This window comes from Myiozetetes cayanensis, unplaced genomic scaffold, assembly GCF_022539395.1.
Source record: "Myiozetetes cayanensis isolate MyiCay16 unplaced genomic scaffold, myiCay2020 scf2-11, whole genome shotgun sequence".
Classification (NCBI taxonomy): Eukaryota; Metazoa; Chordata; class Aves; order Passeriformes; family Tyrannidae; genus Myiozetetes; species Myiozetetes cayanensis.
Genome location: NW_026087411.1, coordinates 2,272,732 through 2,291,007, shown reverse-complemented (window position 1 = coordinate 2,291,007; position 18,276 = coordinate 2,272,732). Strand labels below are relative to the sequence as shown.

The 18,276-nt window shown below is 42.0% G+C and overlaps 1 long non-coding RNA gene across 4 annotated transcripts in view; it reads right to left on the bottom strand.

Annotated features, from left to right (window-relative positions):
• The window catches only part of LOC126640337 (uncharacterized), a 256,125-nt gene extending 238,195 nt beyond the window's left edge, over positions 1–17,930 (bottom strand). For all 4 annotated transcript variants that reach the window (XR_007628991.1, XR_007628988.1, XR_007628989.1 and 1 more), the window contains exons 1-2: positions 17,845–17,930; positions 17,413–17,712 (exon numbers count right to left, since the gene is read on the bottom strand). This is a non-coding gene — a long non-coding RNA (uncharacterized LOC126640337). The remainder of the gene's footprint in view (positions 1–17,412; positions 17,713–17,844) is intronic.
• Positions 17,931–18,276: the final 346 nt, after the last annotated feature.

Here is an 18,276-nt window from a genome sequence, read left to right as displayed (position 1 = left end):
CACTGATTGTGTATGACAAGGCCACCCAGGGGCACAGCTCGGCACGGGCACATTAACATGTACAGATGTAACAGTGCTCCCTATCACAGCCAAACATGCACCAGGCTAAGGGATAAACAACTGGGAAGGGGGAATTATTTGCTGTACCAAAGATCCGCTGATACAGCTTTGGGGAGGGGAAAAAATGGCAATATTAAATTGGGGGGAAATGCTACAGAGCTCACTGATCCCAGCTGATCTTAGGAGAGGACAGAGAACACCTGCAGCCAGGCCCTGAGGACTGGAAAAGCTTGGGAGAAGGATGGCTGGGGGGAGAGGGGAGAAAAACCACGTAGATGAAGCAACTGTATAAGGATCTCACATTAAATTAACTTCCTGACAGTGAACTACTTGGATTTCTTCTTTCCTCTAGGACTGACCAGCCTCCCTCACAGGAGCTTTCCAGCACACAGAGGCAAGGAGGGCCAAGGCTGAGGTAAAATTGGTAGTCTAAATTACACAGATCATCTCTAATTATGTCAGTTGGGCTGCAAATACAAGCAGTAATAAAACAGACTATTTAAAATCATGCTCGTGTTGTACTGGTGGAGAACTGCCTATGGAGATGCTGATCCCACTCCACAATGCAGTTCCAAAAGCAGCGGGGGCCTTTTGCCAAGTGTTTTGGCTGAAAGATGGGAGTGAGGTTAAAACATGGTAGAATTTGTCTACAAACAAGAGCAAACACAGACTGTGAGGTTGTTTGTTTCTTTCATTAGTAATGGTCAGAGGACTTGGGATGAAACTTTTCCCAGCATAAATAATGATTTGTTGTAAAAGCTGTACCTTACAACTTATTTTTGCAGAAACTGAAAAGCCTCAGAGAAATTTTCCAATGAGCAAACAAAACTCACCACTTTGAATAAAAAAAATGTTTTGTTTCATATTTATAAATCAAAACATTTGGGAGGGTTTCCCCTGCAACTGATGACATTCTGCATTAAGAACAAGATTTCAGTCACAGAATAAAAAAACTAATCAAGCTGGAAAACACATGAAGTCTTAAAGTCTGTTTTTCCTATATCAAGCACAATTAATCAATCATTCTTGATATATCACTGGCATTACAAAAAAGGCAGTAAAGGAAAAGTTTGTGGAGTGGATAAACTCTGTAAAAATCTTCTTTTTTATTATAATGATATGATATGCACATTCTCAATTCATTTGGGTTGAAGCTTAAACAATTTTTACAGGTAAAAAAATTGAACAAACAAACAAAAAACAAACAAACAAAAACACAAAACAAACACAAAAAACCCCACATAGTCTCCACAAAAGGATTTTAGAAGCAGACTAGACCAATTTCAGTGCATTCTCTACCCCACTTTTTTAGAAATATCCTGTACCACCATTTTAAGTGGTGAGTGAAGCTTCCAGAACTGATGTTATGGGCACAAAGAGTTTTGGGGGGAAAAAATAATACATGGGGGAGAAAAAAAACAAACAAACAACCCCCAAACCAACAAAAACCCTCAACCTAAAACATGCACAAGGCTGGTTTCCTCCTTTTTTAATCATAGTTTTTGCTTTATGGTAGCTCACCATACCTTTGTAAATCAGTAAGGGACAATATGTGACAAGTTAAAAGTCAGCTTCCCCTCAGGCTTCTGAGGGCTGTGAGCAGGGCATTAAACTACAAACAGAGGGATGCAGATTTTCATTATGTGGGGAACAGCCAACTGTGCTCTCCACCAGGAGCAAAAAGCAAGGCTGTGCCAGCAGTTCCTCAGATCACCCTCCTCAGGCTCTCACATTTGTGTTTCCAAGAGCCGGGCCCAACAAAACGGTGCCTGGAACTGTGGGGGCCTCTCCTTCCACCTGCAGCCCCCCCACAGGTGTTACCTGCTCAGTGATAACTGAGAACAACCAAAAGGCTCCTGCCAGGGCTGTACTTGCCTTCCATCAACCCAGGGATTAAAGGCTACGTGAATAAATAAAACAGCCTCCGTTCTAATAAGTTCCCCACCACAAAAGAGGAGGCTTTGTGGAAAACCACGGCGACAAAGCTGGAAAGGATCGGGAGAGGTCAGGGCACCCATCCCTGGGCTCTCAAACAGGTTCAGGTTTATCTGCGTTGAGTTTTGAACAGGTGTTTTTCCAGCCTGTTATTTGGCACCTCTAATTGCAAGGTTACACAATGCTCTCAGCAGCTCATCCCCATGGTTAGAGAGTTTACATCTGCACTAAGACAATTTAAAAAAAAAAAAAAAAATCAACCTTGCAAATAATCAAGTCAATTATTTCTTGTTCAACACTCGGTGAATACGGAGAAAAACAATTGCCTCATAACCTTTTATATTTTAAGCCTATTCAAGTGCCTCTCACAAACTAATTCCTTCTGAACTAGACACACACCTCATTATTTTGACCAGGACATCATCTCCTTCCAACATACCTCGCTAAAACGATCCCAGTTTTCACCTCTGTACTGTATCTTCCCTGATTCACCACAGAGGAGTCAAAAGAAAGCACCCATTTGCCCCCAGTTTGCAGTTTGAAACTAGGACCAAGTGAGGACTTGCAGTCAGTCATCCCCCCTCTCCTTCTCCACACTCACACTACAGCGAATTTTCTCTCTTCCCTAGATTCCATCAGCTATAATCCTCAGCAGGACCTCTCTGCTCAGTCCTGCTGAACCTCTACAGAACAAGGCACTGCCTTATCTGAAAGCCCCATTTAACATTTTATACAAAAAAAGAACAAGAGATGAGTTTAAGTAAGGAACTGTTTTCCAGTTCAAATGCTAAAACACACACACAACTTCTGAAAGCATTGAAAAATAAATTAATATCTGTAGTTGGTTGTGGAAACACAGAACTCCTCCTTAGCATTAAGCTGTCTTTTAATGTCTTAGCAAAACATTTTTTTTCCTCCATTAAAAATATACACATTTAACACAATGGCTTTTACTGATGTTGCACTTCGTTTACAAAGCAAAACAGACATACCCAAACCCAGTATAAATCTTTCAATAACAAGCACCACAAAAAATCCTGCAAAACTTCCATATCAGACATCAACTTACCTTTGGAAAAGAGCTTCTGTGTTGTCCACACACGGATCCACCGGTGGCAGACAAGGGGTTTCCCCTGACTACAGGTACTCACTCAAAACCAGCTCAAACAAAAAACGGAGGGGAACCTGAACATCAAATCCAGCCTTCCATACTTCAATTTGTAAAAAAAACCAAACTGAGGAACAAAGCTTTATAAAGCGATTTTAAATAAACCACAATTAATTCCAAGTGCAAACACATCAACCAAACTTAGATGCAGCTTAGGAAAAGTTGGAAATCCCAACTGCACACTGGGCAGCCCAGCCAGCTCTGGCCAGTCTGCCCCACCCACGCCCAGGTGTTTCCATCAGCTCCCTGAGCCAGGATTGGTGTGTCCCTAACAAGGAGCACCTGTTGGAAGCACCTGAACCAACCGACACCCAAAATTTAACGGCCGTTTTGGGGGTTTAACGACTTTCATCACAAGGGTTCCCATGGAGAACTTTCTAGAACCTGAAACAAAATCACTCTTGATGTGACAACTGGAGACAGAAACCATTCAGTTAAAAACACTTGAGACCATTGGAAATGAGTGCTTTTCTCCCAAACTCTCTCTCCTGGATACAGGATCCCCTTCAACTCCAGTGCAAACCCACCCTAAACGAAAACACACAGTCCTTTAACCAGTGAGCATTTATGGAAAACAGAATTCATTCTGATTTCATTTACCCCGTGTTAAATAGAAATACTGCATGAGCTGTCAACTTCTTTCTTAAAGATCTTCCCTCCTAGTCCAATTCTGTCCTGCCAGCAAGTACAAACAGCACACTGATGGTTGGAGATGTTATCTCTTGACATCACATAAATACACTTCTAGGTCAGAAGGGACCTGATTTGATTCCAGCCTGTACTTTCCCCATCACTGGGGCCAGGATTTCACCCATTTCTCATCTGCTTTGCTGGATTGTTCCTGCTTTACATAATACTCTTGAAAATTTTCCCATCAAAACCAACCAAAAAAGTGCTGCTAAATAACACAGGAAACTTGTTTGCAAAGATCCAAACTTTCCAAAGCTCACATCCAAACTGCCTTTGAAGAAAAGCATAACCCTCCTATCAGTATGTCCCAATCCAAGTTTGAAAGAGTCTCCCTGAAAATGAGGTTGACACAGAGGGATGACTTTGGGGTCAGAGAGGGAGGATTTTTTCTTTTCATGTTTTCCACTGTTATTCTTGTACAAGAGCAGAGGCCTCCTGTCAAACAGAGCCTGTAAATCCAACAATAACATAAATAATAACCTAGAAACTGAACACCTTATCTGAGTTACAGCTGAGTTTATTGTTTAGGATATCCTGAATTATGGTAAGCAGAGGAGAACATGCAAACTAAGCTATGGGGTGTAAGAGAACAACATGGAATGCCTGTCTGGGCAGAAATAGCAGAGACATTTTCTGTTCCGAGGAGCTGGCAACCCAAACAGCTGCTGATCCCTAACAAACCTGTTCCTTGCATGTTTACAACTCCCACCCAAGCTGTGCTGCTCCCTGGTATTTACCTGCCAGCCTGGGCCCTGCTCTAAATATAAATTGCAATTATGAATTTAGGACACCTGCACACGAAGCATCTTTCCAGCCATGCACACAGTCAGATGGCAGCTGATGGTTTCATAATTCTCCAAGAACTTTTGAGGCTGATGAAACACAGCCAGTTCCCCAAAAACTGGTGGGTTTGGCCCTTCAGTTTGAGGTGGGGGGCGAGTCTGAGGAGCAGAAAACACAACTGTACTGGAGATGGACACACTGTGGCCACAGACCACACTGGATCTCTTTGGGAGGCATCAGGGTGCTGGAATTATGGTTCTAATGAAATTGTCAATATTAATCCTGTTATTGGCAGCTTGAAAACCTTGTTTAATGAACTAGACAGTAACGAAGAAAATAGAAGCACTTTAAAAGCTACAGTAGGAGGAAATGGTAATTGGTGCAGGCTGCATGTCCACGATGAAAAGCAGAGGGGCAGCATCAGGATCACCAGGGGACTGATGTTTTGTTAGACCTCCCATAATTATCAGCTGGAAATGGGGGTTTGCTTTGCCAGCAAAAATTCTTTGTCATGCAATGTGTGAAACAGTCAAAAATGTAGTAACATCCGTGTGGAAAAGTTTGCAAGGTTCCAAATAATTTGGAGCTGAAAGAAATCCAGATTACCAGCTGGCAAGAAAGGATGAATTCCACACCCCAAGATTTCCAATTGCCCTCCACCCAGACAAAGGGGGTGCAGCAGTTCCACAGCACCAGAACCTTTGCACAGGTGCTGAGGTTGGATTTGGGGGTTTTCAAGTGTGACAAAGGTGCTGCTCCACGCTTCACACAGAACATGTAAACATACAGAAATTCACACAGCACTCAAGTGTCTGCAATGAGTTCATTTTTATGGGGAAGGAAGGCAATGCAGGAGTGCAGAGCTGAAATCTCTACCTGTTTGCTGAGACCAACTCGAGCAGAATCCCAGACACAGCAGAAATAGGAAGATAATTTCCTCACTGGTGTGAAATTTAGTAAAAAGTACTTTCCCCCACCCCCAAAGAGACAAAAGATTTGATTTGCCCACCCTAGTGGATAAGGGGAAAAATCAAGATGGATGGGTTGACCTGTACACCTTTAATAACAACACCTCCCTCTGGCAGATCCCAAAACACTTCTGAAGTGCTTTTAAAACCTGGGGAAAGTGTGATGGGAAAGGATTTGCCTTTCTCCCAGCCTGCTACAGGACAGCAGCAGGACCAGAGTCCTGAACCCCAGCCAAGGGCTCCATTTGGGAGATTACAGATGAAAACAGAAGCCTGATCTAGATACCAGAACACTCTGCAGACAGATAACCCCTTGGTTACAGGTCCTTTCAGGCTTTGGATAGACACATACAGTGATCAGGATTTTTTATATATATATATATATATATATATATATACTTGAGCCACAGAGCTGCTGGATGCCAGTCACAGCTGAATAGGTGACTGGGCCATTTGGTCTTCCCAGTGATAAATTCCCACGTTTTTTGTTTCAGCCAAAACACCCAGTGCTTATTTGCAGGATTTTCTTACAGGTTGCACACAGCATTAGTTATCAGAATATGCATCAGGGAACAGAGGGTGGCAAATGGGATGCAATTCCCTTCTGGTGCATGTGGAGCGTTAGAATATGAAAAATGTCCTTATACCTTCTAACTAAATATAGAGTTTAAGTACCAGGATAAGGATCCATAATTCTTGTGAGGATGGTCATCTGCTGGTGATAAAAAGGATGGGGACACGACCAGCTTTGTACTCAGAGGACATGGATAGTTGCACTCTTTCCATGGAGAAGAAAGAAACTACAGCAACCTGGGCCTTGGCTACAACACTTTTATCTAATACCTCCTTAAACCTCTTCCCTCAGGCAGTTTGTCCCCCTTCTTCTAACACAAACACTTTTTTAAAGCCAAAATCTGGGCTGTGTTGCACGAGGGGCTGGTTTCAGATCAGTGACTTCACTCTCCTGAGTCTAAAGGGACGAAGAGTTTGATGCTTCCCTGAAAGAACCAGGTCTAAAGCCTGAGCGAGCCACTGTCATTTGCAGAGGAAATCCAGTTGTACAAAGTTTGGGGTGGTTCATTATTCAGCACAACATATTAATCAATGTAAATATGATCAGTGCAGAGGGAGAGCTCTGCCAGGCAGCTGAAGGTGACATTGAAGCCACGTCCTTCCTGGAGGAAGATGTACCAAACCAACCACTAAGAGGTGGTGAGGAAAGTAACGAGGAAAAGTCAGCAGCAGCTAAAAATGTCACAGATTTTAGGGATGTTTCCAAGGGTCAGGACAAAGACTCTGACACTGCAGCATCTGCCTGCTATTAATGGCATCATCACCACTAAAAATTCAGACTAAGATATGCTCCTGTCACCAACAACACGGTGCTACTCCTGAAAACTATTCAGAAAAAACAACTGGACATTCGTAGCTCCTCCTGAGATGGAAGAATGCCACTAAGAATATGACAGTTAAAAAAAAAAAAGCATAAAAGAAATTAAAATATACATTTACGGGAATTTATCAGAAACCCTATTGTCTATTCCTTATTTCTATAACACATCTATTATAATAATATGTAAATATAAAATAATTCCATATTTAACAGCCTTGTCTGCACTGGATTTTATGAAAAGAACAGACACAATGTCCTTAGATTTGCCCATATTTCCTGTGACTTCACTTAAAGAAGAGCAGCAAGAATATATTATTTACAGTGACATTACTCTGTTTTGTTTCCAGTAAACCTATTATTGCAGAGGAAATGCTGTGCCTAGAAAACATATAATGCTGTGGGACAACTCCACTGCATCGTCATTGTCCTGCTGCTGTTGAGTCAAACCAGGCTCAGCTGCACGAGGACTCAACCACCTGCACGTGAGGATGAGGACTGAGAAGGAAAAAGGTGAATAAAGTCTTTGTCTTTGACTCACTTCTGGGTCCTGGGCAGGGACTGACTGAAGGCACTGCAGGGAATATTTAGGTCAGAGTGGGAGATGTGTTTCTCACTGCAGATGGTGGGAGAAGGCTGCACCAGCTGCTCGGTCTGGTGATGAAATGATGGCAGAGGACACGACTGAAGATGGTCACAGCTCACTGAAGATGGTCCCAGCTCTGTGCTCAGCCCGGCTGTCCTGGACGTGCCCCCTGGACAATGCTCATGGAGCACCACTCCCAAGGCAAGGTCACCGAGCAGCAGCCCCAGTAACCTCCAGGGTACGAAAAGGCAGCTGGGCCCAGCAGCTGATGGGCAGAGACACTGTCTGGGCCACAAATCTCCATGAAAGATGAAGTGTTTGGTCAGGATCAAGTGGGTTTGGACAAGAACTCAGCATTTGCATATTCCTACTTACACTGTGATGGAATCCACTCCACATACATGTGGGTGGCCATGATTTTACAGAAACACTACCTCTGTTTTCTCAGAGTTGGGCAGCCCCACTGACCACACACAGAGCTGTTGTGGGACCCCATCTTCCTGTACCTGAGATGCACCACTCTCATTCCAGCTGCCCAAAGGAGTTATCTGGCTCTTCCACGGTTGCTCCCTCTCTGCCCAACACATCATTACTCCCAATCCCTCTGTTTCTTCTCCTGCCAGACAATTTATCCCCCTGCATTCACGGGAAGATCTGTATTAGGGATTTGTGTCAGAGAAACAAAATGTAAATGCAGTTTATGGACTTGTGATTACAGAAGATGTTGTTTCAGGCTTCCACGTTAAAAATGCAGTCTGTAGTTTCAATAAGAACATGTCTGTAAATTCAAGTGAAACCACTTTCTTCCTAAGAGCTCTCGTGCCTTCAAATATATGAAATAAGGAAATACTAAACACAGTGAAACTCCCATTGTGAGCTCACTCCAGAAACCTGAAGACTGGCTTGTCTCAGGATGCCAGAGAAAGAACAAGTTTCATAAAAGGGTGTTGATATAAAATATAACAGATATGATGAAGGGAGGTGTTCACACAGAATTTAACAGAGTTGGGAGCAAGCTTTGAGCAGAGACAGTTTCAATACACTTGTAAAAATGTTCCACATGGAAACAAAGAAACTCGTTGAAAGACTGTGGATATCAGTTTAATGTAATGCAATTACTTTCTGCCCTGTGTGATTTCGTGAGCATTTTAAACAGCCAGGTGTGAATCCAGCAGAAGGTTTGATGGTTTATTTTTGCTTATTTATTTTACTGCAGCAGGAGGAATTACTATTGGTCTAATTAATGAAAATGAAATAGTTACATCACAAAGAAGATGAGAGTTAAAGATCAAAGTGTGACTGAACCTAGAAAAGTCACTTGGGAGCAGATTCACATGCCAGATGTGAATCAGCCACATTCAGATAGTGGGGGCTCCTCTCAGACCTCATGCTATCTTTTCTGTCTGATTGGCTTTGTCTTGAGAGACACCCAAACAGTAGGAAAGCTGTGCACTGGGGCTCAGGAGAAAGGAGCCTCCTGGGGCCTATTGTGATTTCAAAACTACGCAACATACTCCTGAAATCAGCAGTAATTAGGTGCTTGTGTCGGTTTTTTTACCACCTATCAGGCAACTATCTGCATTTGCAGGTACCAAAATACCTTCAAAATTAAAGCCCTGATCTTGCTCTGAATTTAACCACTTAGTGACACAAAAGTACTTTTGTGGGAGGAAGCAACGGGAGAAGGGCAGGCAGGGAAAGCTGGGAGTGTCACCTGGGTACAGTCAGAGTTTGCTGTCTGGACTTGGACTAACTGGGAGAAACCTGCAGGGAAACATCGGCACCTTTGCTCATCTCCCTCCTTTCTTGAAGGTCAGCATCTGCAAGGGAAGTCCCTGGGAATGAGGGAAAGGAAAATCCAGGCAAAGCCTCGAGGCGCTAAAACACAAAGCTGGGCCAGCACAACTGAGCTGAGCTCCTCAGTCCTGCGATCCAAAATCCAGCTACCTGTGGAACAGCCTGCAAAGAGGAAGGCTGAAGGACACAGGAATGAAAGGACTGTGAAAGGACAGAGGTAAGAACTCAGCTGGGGAAAGGATGGTGACTGCACAGAGCGGTGTGTGAGAGGGACAAATGCAAACCCTGCGAGAGAGGAGGGCAGGTACCGTTGTAGAACTATTTGATAGCACTTTTACAGAAAACAGATTAAATTGTTCACAAAGTATTGTTGTGTTTAAGTTCACGGGCTCAAAATCAAAGCAACTGGGATGATAATATATCCTCTTAATCTGCTACGTATTTACAAAATCTATGCAAATCTCTATAAAGTCTGAGTTGTTTTCCCAAAGAAACGAGACTTAGCTCCTTTTTGTCTCTCCTAAATATTCCAAGCCAATAGGCCAGTGTGCACGAGCAACCCAGTAATGGTAAACCAGTCAGCCCACATGGGAGGGAGGGGAAGGAAAGGAAACAGATTACAGGTTTAAGCTTCTATGGAAAACTAAGAAAAACACTCCATTTGCTCAAAAGGAGACCTACAAAGTTTCTTCTGAGGTTTGCAGCCCAGCAGCTACTCTCTGACATTTTCCATTGTCCACTTGTATTGCTCCCTGTTCAAACCTTTCCCTTCCCCTCAGAACACCAAGCTGAGGGGGAAACTCCCACCTGCAAGAACCCCTCTCTCCATGGATGGAATTCTGAATCAGGAGCAAATCTGAGTGCCAGAACACAAGGCCAAGGAATGTTATCTGTGATTCCAAAAGCTTTGCAGCAGCTCCTTTGGAGCACTTTGCAAAATTTGTCTGAATCACAAATGCTGGCCAATGTTTCTTCCATCCATTCTCTGCTGGAAACTACCTGGTTCCATGGCAAAACAAAGCACAAACAGAGCTTGGCATCCAGATTTCCCAAAATGGGCTCCCTACCTGCTTGGAGAGTTCACAAACTTTTCTGGTTTGGGTCAGTAAGGAAAGCACCAGGCTTGGCTTGGATTTAGCAACGAGCGTGCACAGCACTGACATCATAACCAAAACCAGCAGTGACCAATGAAGTGCAAAAGGCAAAAAGAGAAGGCAAACTGAAGGAGAAAAATATGAATTTCCTGCTAATGGCAATTTAAATGCCCTGATAAGGAACGGGGTTCATTCTCTCTGCCCTGAGCACGGCAAACATCCTTTCTTTGCTGAGGAAGTGCAGGGCTTGAGCTTTGTACCAACATTTTCTGCTCACTTTAAAACTTAACTCCAACAGTATAAACACTGGTGCCTGTGTGCAAGGGGGAAATGAACAGCCCAGCTATTTTGTTTAAAGAGGCCACGCTGAATCTTTCAACCTTTTTTCGGTGGCATGACCGGTGGGTTCAGGAATGTCGTGTGTTTGGACAGTGTGGGACCTTTGTTGTTGTTGGGGGAAATCTGGCCTGATGCCTCCATCCATCTAAATAACTGAAATAAAAGTGCATGGAAATGAGAAACACATGCTGTCTCCAGACTTGGATTTTCCCGGTGCAGGATAAAATAGGAACTTTTCATCTCTCTTTGAACTGTTCAGGCACTCGGTGCCACGTTCATCAGCCAAAGGAGAGGTTCCCCTGAACCTTCCAAGGAGAGGGAAAGGGGGTTCCTGCCTCCAACAAAAACACTGCACTTCCAAAGACTGGCCAAGAACATTCATTAGTACCTTTCCTAAGCACCCCCAGGCCAAAAGGCCACTGAAATGTCAGGTTTGGGGGTGTTCCCTGAAAAGGAAGGGCCTTTGGATGCGTTTTAGCACATAGTTGTTGTGCAGCCAGGCACAGGCTTACTGTAAATTATATTTTATACTTTTGGTTTATCACATGGAAACGAAATTGAGAAGGGGTATAATCCTGTGTGTGGAATAAATTACTGGGATAAAAAAAAAAAAAGAGTCTGATACACTTTATAAGCTATTAATAACTGGCCTTTGCAAATATCGTTAGTGGGTAAATTCCCATTAAAATGCTTTTTGCACCCTTGTGAATCTCAATGTAAAATGAGCAAAGAAGTATAGAATTATCATAGTGGCCCAGTAACTACTCCAGTTAATGGACATTAACACCTCCCAGTTAAATAAGTAAAATAATAATATTAATAAATCAAAATTTCTGGCTATGGGTGTGCATAGAAATATTTAAGTTTAATGACTTTTCTGATGGTTCAAGAGCGAGCTAACCTGTTTTGGTAATAAACATACCAATGCTTGGAAAGGGGTGACAGGATATTTTTGGGTGACAAGAGATTCTGAATGTCACACCCAGGGAAAAGTTACAATTTTCCCTAAGACCTGTGGAATACCCAGCGCTTTTATGTGGAGATGAGGTATAAAGAAAGAAAATCAATGGCAATTTATTCTACTTTTCTTGGGTTCCATCAGGTATCTGTTTTTCAGGACAGTGTCTCTGTACATGTTTTTCAAACCTCACATCCACTACAAAATCCTTGGGAAAACGAGTGCAACTGCTGCATCACCTTGAAAATTGAGCATTTTACCTAAATATTTCTCAATTCTTATGTTCATGAAAATATCTACAAATTTTTGAACGTCTGAGCATTTTTATAACCCTACAGTTACTTGGTATTTCCCCCATATTATCAAGAATCTCAAAAGCCTGCTAAAAGCCTGAAACCAGCTCAGAGCCCAACTCTTCTGGTAACCAAATCCAGCTCTAGGGTTCCCTTTCCCTGTGGATTGGGACATGACAAGGAGGGCTAAACTCAGCCATGAGATAACACATATTAATGTATGGTTTTCAGCCAGATTTACTGAGTTTTGGGCTGTCCTATATATTACAATATATGCTGGTGTCAGACACTTCACTCCCTAAAACAAAAAGGAGCAAAATTACCTTAGAATTAAACCCAGGCAACTGAGGCCACTGAGCTGAGTAGCATCACTCTGACAGCTTCCTTAAGAATAATTCATCAATTCGGAATTAAACAGGTAAACACACATTTCTTGTGTGCAGGCCTTAACATTCAGCAGCACATCCTTCCTCCCTGCTTGACTCGTCTCCCTCCAACATTCAGGCTCCGATTCTTTATTCCTAATTTTCTTAAATGTAAATCAGAAGTATAAATATTATGTTCAAAAGCAAGGAAACAACGGTGCTGAGGGACAAAGAGATGTGCTCACTCATTCACTCAGGAGCTGTGAGAAGAATGTGCAATGTGATTTGCATGGGAAGAATGGCACCAAACATCAAAAGTTATTCCAAACAAAAAACCACTGATTCATTCCCAGGGAGAGGCAACGAGCTTGTATATTCAAGCACATCAGGCAGAGTGGATTATAATACATAAACACTATTGTATTTTAAGATAAAAGCATGGAGTTCCCCAAACATACTAGAAAATTAGCATTTGAGTTCTGAAGACCAGAGGAAGCCTGAATACATTTATGGGGAGAAAAAAAAAAACACCTGGTTCACCAAATTATAAACAGCTCCCTCTCATTTGGATACCTGGAGATGACAGCTAGATTTTGTAACACAGTGAATCTCTCCTCCCTACAGCTCTCGCTCCATTTTTAAGTATTTCTTCCAAAACACAGAGGACAAGAAGAAGATGAAGGAATTCTGTGTATTTATTACTGGTGCAGATAGGATTTACATCTGATATCCCAGAATAATGACATCTGCTCTAGCAGCTAAGATATTCTTGTTTCAGAACTGAGTAACTTTTAAAATCCCCTTTTAAGCTTTGCAGTCACAGAAGACTTTTAATAATTGATTATAATTGATTTTAACCTTGTCCTAACCTGGGCAAAATGGCAAAGCCAATCATCTTTGTCCAGATGGGATACGAGAAAAGAGCCCCCAATACACAGCTTTAAAAGCTCCAGACATGAGCAGAAGATAAAATATTTAGTCTGCAGAAGCCTTGACCTCCCAATTCCAGCCAGTTTTGAACTTGAATTGATTTCCGACAAGGCATCTGGGAGATGATTACAACAAAATGCACTAAAGCTGGGCAGCCTTTATTTTAACATCCCAGCAGCTTAACCTGTTAATAACAGCAATTGTTTTAGATACAACACCAATTTCGGTAACAGACACTGGCAATGGTGGCAGTGAGAGAGCACAGCCACTCGTGTCCCTCCCATCGAGGTGCTGCCAGTGCTTCCATCCCAAACCCCTGCTTCCAGGGATTTACAGCTCGGCAGGAAAACACCAGCCAGGCCTGAGAGGCTGGAGATGGGCACAATGCCCACTGAAGCCAAGGGGGGGTTTCCCTGAGATAAACACAGTCAGAACGTGGGCATCAGTCAAAGGATTTGTTATGAAATAAAGGGTGAAAATACCAGAGCTGTGTATTTATTGTGCTCTTTGAGTACGACTTTACTCGAAAGATGAAAAAAGTTTTGAAAGTAAAATCATAAAATCACAGAATGGTTTGGGTTGGATGTGACCCTAAAGCCCACCCAGTGCCACCCCCTGCCGTGGGCAGGGACACCTTCCACTAGCCCAGGTTGCTCCAAGCCCCATCCAACCTGGCCTGGGACACTTCCAGGGATCCAGGGGCAGCCACAGCTTCCCTGGGCAACCTGTGCCAGGGCCTCCCCACCCTCCCAGGGAGGATTTTCTTGCCAATATTCAATCTAAGCCCACTCCCAGTTTGAAACCATTCCCCCTTGTCCTGTAACCATGTTCCAAACAAGGACATTCCCAGATATATCTCCACTTCTGCACAGCCCTGAAGTTATTCTAATACTTGAAAAGAAAAAGTCAGCTTTGTGGATTACTTATGGATAGAGGTTTGCTGACCTTATTTACTCAAGCAAGTCAAAGGAATTAATTTCATGAGTGAATTAAATAGGATATGGCCTTACATTGCCATAATGTTAAAACCAGACACCACCAACACAAAAATCCCACTTCTATCTAAAGAAAAAGACCCAGAAGTACATAATTGCTCCTGTGTTTTCACTTACCTCCCTTGCATCATCAGTATCTCCTTTTGTAAATATTTTATCTACTAATATACTTATTTATCTTAAACTTGCAGTGAACTCTGAAGCAAAGAATGTGATTTACAGACTACATTTCAAATACCACAAAGGAAGGTATCACCATCTGACCATGGAACACAAAAAAGAAACTTTTGTAAGCTCTAAAAAATGAAATGATGAGATCACATATTAAATTGGCAGAAACAGCAGGCAGATAGAATGGCTTGTAGCTCCTCTTGTTTCTTCCCACACCTTTTTACTTGTATTAGTGGTCAGCACCTTCTACTCATGTGTTTTTCTTTAGTACTTTATGTTTTATGTTAATAGAAAAGAATAGGAAACCCCCCCACCACTTTTACAAAGGTGCTGCTGTTTGAAGCATTTGCAGGGTAAATGTCAGAGACATCAGTGCTGGGCATGTCCTGGGAGAGTCCAGGAGCCAAACCAACCTGAATTATTATTTTATAAACACTGTCCAGTCCAATCACGGTTAATAAAGTGGGGGCACAAACTGCTGTTTAGCTGGGTGGATTTTTTTGCAGTAGTGATCGCTACTGAAATATTCTCTATTTTAATATGCAGGTGTTTCTTTAAGCAGAGACATTTTAAGCCCAGCTATCGTATTCCACGCAGTGCCTGAATTCCCCAGCATGTTTTTTGACTTCACCCCTTTCCCATTAGGGTCTGAGGATAAACAAGTGTGTAAATGCAAAACAATCCCGCATTTATTACTAAAACAATATTGAGATTTTCACGAGTAACCCTTAGACAATTACAGCTGTTGGTACCATACTTTCACCATGGAAACTTTTGTTTCACTTAACAATTGAAATTACAATCACATGTGCTCATCCCTTGTTGAAGTAATGAACAATGGTACATCTGAGGGAGAAATTCAAAGTGCATCATTTATCTTATCCTATTTTCAATTAGGCCGAGCGCGGTGTAAGATGGTTCCAAACTACACCACAGTAACGGGGTAAGTGAATTTATTACCACTCCGGTGCTAATCTTAGCAGATGGTAAAAAAAAATATATATATTTTTAGCGTGAAATATGCTAAAGCAATAAATCTAAACAAGGTGGATGTTATCAACTAATATCTCCCCAGTGTGAGGTAAAACTCCTGCATGACAACTCAGCATTCCTATAAACTCGGGGTGAGTTCTGGAAGAAATAAGTCTCTCTATAGGATGAAAAATAACAGAAATTAGTAAAAAAAGCATTCCACGTGCAGTTTAATACAGCATACCTAGGAGAGGAAAGAGAGGTGCAGGATTTTGCTTAGCAAGATTTTTTTTTTTTCCCCCAGACAACTCATTTTTTTTCTTACAGGAAATTTTTCGTTGACTCTGGGAAAGATATAAATCCAGTAATTCTCTCCTGGTTTGAGAAAAAAAACACAACCCTACTATCTAGTTTTTTAGATAGCAAATAAAAAGAAAAATATTAAAATAATCTTCAGAAGAAAATAGGTAAAACTTAGGGGGAAAGGATACAAAGAAACCCTTTCACTTGCTAATCTGTAAATGTAACAAAAATATAATAAGAAGCAAAGGTTGAATGGAAAATTGTTTCCATTGTTATCAACAGCACATTACAAAACACTTGAAATTCAGAACTTAAAAGTCCTGTACCTGTGCAGCAGTGAGCACACTGAAAATACAGAGAGCAAAAAGCACTCAGGAAACTTTCAGGAGACTTTCTTCCAATGTATTGTAATAAAAACAATTCATTAAATTATAGCAATATTAAAATTAGTAAGTATTCACCATGGCTTTAAAACTCATACTGCTGCTGGTCTTTGTGATGGAGCATGAAAATAAATGATAGCTTCCAAACTATAAATAAATAGAAAAGGTGATCTTTTTTGAGCACAAGAAATATGGACTTTGGCCAAAGGTTCTGCCTGAAACCACGAATAACAAAAGGAAATAAAACTGCTTAAAAATGTGTTCCTGTATTTGAGTGTGCAGGTCAGTTTTCCTAAAAGTATAACTTGCTGAGTAAATGAGAAAAGTAGATTGGAAATGGGCTTGTGAGGTTCTGGGTAGGGAAGAAAGTGAACTCCAAAGATCCCATATTCCAGAGATTCACTGAATTACTAATGTTTATTATTTATTTATTTTTAGCTTGAGAAAAAAAAATTTAAAAAATGTTCTCCCTTCCCTTAAGAATCCTGCAATTTTTTTTTTTTTTTTTTTTTTTGTTTTCTTTATTCCACCTTTTCCAAGCATCAGGTAAAAAGTATCTAAAAATCAAACAAACACTGATCATAAACTCCCAAGCAGGACGTGTGTGGTTCCCAAGTATCTCATCCGATTTCACAGCTGGGTAACCAAGTGCAACTGATGATCGGTCTGTTGGACACCCCATTAGACCAAAGAACAACAGGAATGGAAGAACCTCATATATTGAAAACAGGGCAAAATGTAAATATTGCAGGCTAGAGAATTACCCAGAATATTCCACTCCCAAACCTTTCCAAGGGAGGACTGTCCAAATTAGTACAACATATTACCCAAAGCACTGCTGTAATCTTCATTCTCAAATCACCTGGCTGTGTGGCTCAACTTTTTCTACTAAAATACATCAGAGCAGAAGTAAAAATGAGGAATGTGTATTTGTCCCAACAAAAGCTGAAAAGCTCAGGACTGTAGATTTTACTCAACTGAGAGAGTGGCAAAAGGAGACCTCCCTGAATGAAGGCTACAAGGCCCGCAGAATTTAAATAACTTCCTTATCTATTAAAATATAAAAACTTATAATAAAATTGTGGCTGTAAAAAAATCATAGAATTAATCTATATTGTGTCTTTACAGTTTTGCTTCAATAATAGAAGTAAAATAGATTAAGGTTTTAAAAGCAGTAATTTTGTTGCTCTAAGATTTGGGTATTACATTTTTATGCCTCGATTAAGAATTACCTTAATTTGCTCCTTGGTTCAGGTGTGCTCCAGGCTCACAGGCTGACCACACAAAGGCAGAATTAATTCAGAGGGTTTTTTTAATAAACCTCAGAAACTTTTTCTCCGACCTCAGAGATTAACGAGGAGCCCACGAAGTGGAGATGAGGATTCAGGCTGTGCCAGCACCTGAGGCTGGGATGGCATATGCTGGAGAGGGCTCCCCGTGTGCCAGGCAGGCACGGGAGAGCAGCTTTTCAAACTGAGAGATGCTCACATCAACAGTCTCCGGTGGGCCAACATCAAGTCCAGCAGTTGCACCTGTACAGAACAGGAGATTTGAGATGCTGCACACCCAGGAGAAGCCTCCCAGTGGGCAAAAAGAAGAAGGAAAACGTTATGCACAACAAGGGAGACGAGGAAAATCACAGAACTAATTTAGGCTGGGGTTACCTTTGCATCAGAAACCATGGAGGAGGTGCAGTGGGACCGGAGTGATGGATGACATGTGAGGAGGAAATACAGACAGCGACGGGAGCTGGAGATGTGAGGAAAGGGATCCGTCAAACCTGGCTGAGGAGGGAGAAGCGGCTGGTTTGGTTGTTTTTTTTTTAACAAAACACCCAAAATTTGTAAGTCTGGGGAGGGAACTCTAAATTCTGCCCACCCAGCGGGGACTGGGCGGCAGAGGGAGCTCATCCCACCCTAGGGCCCCTCCCTAAACTCCCCCCTCACCCCTTTTATCTCCCTCAACCTGGGGTTTATTTGGGTCCTCCATAACTCTGGGGTGCCCCCCGAATTTAAGGGGTTTCCTGAATTTCAGGGGGTCTCACACCCTCAAACACAACTTCCCCCTCGCAAATACTTTGTAACTCCCCCTCTCCT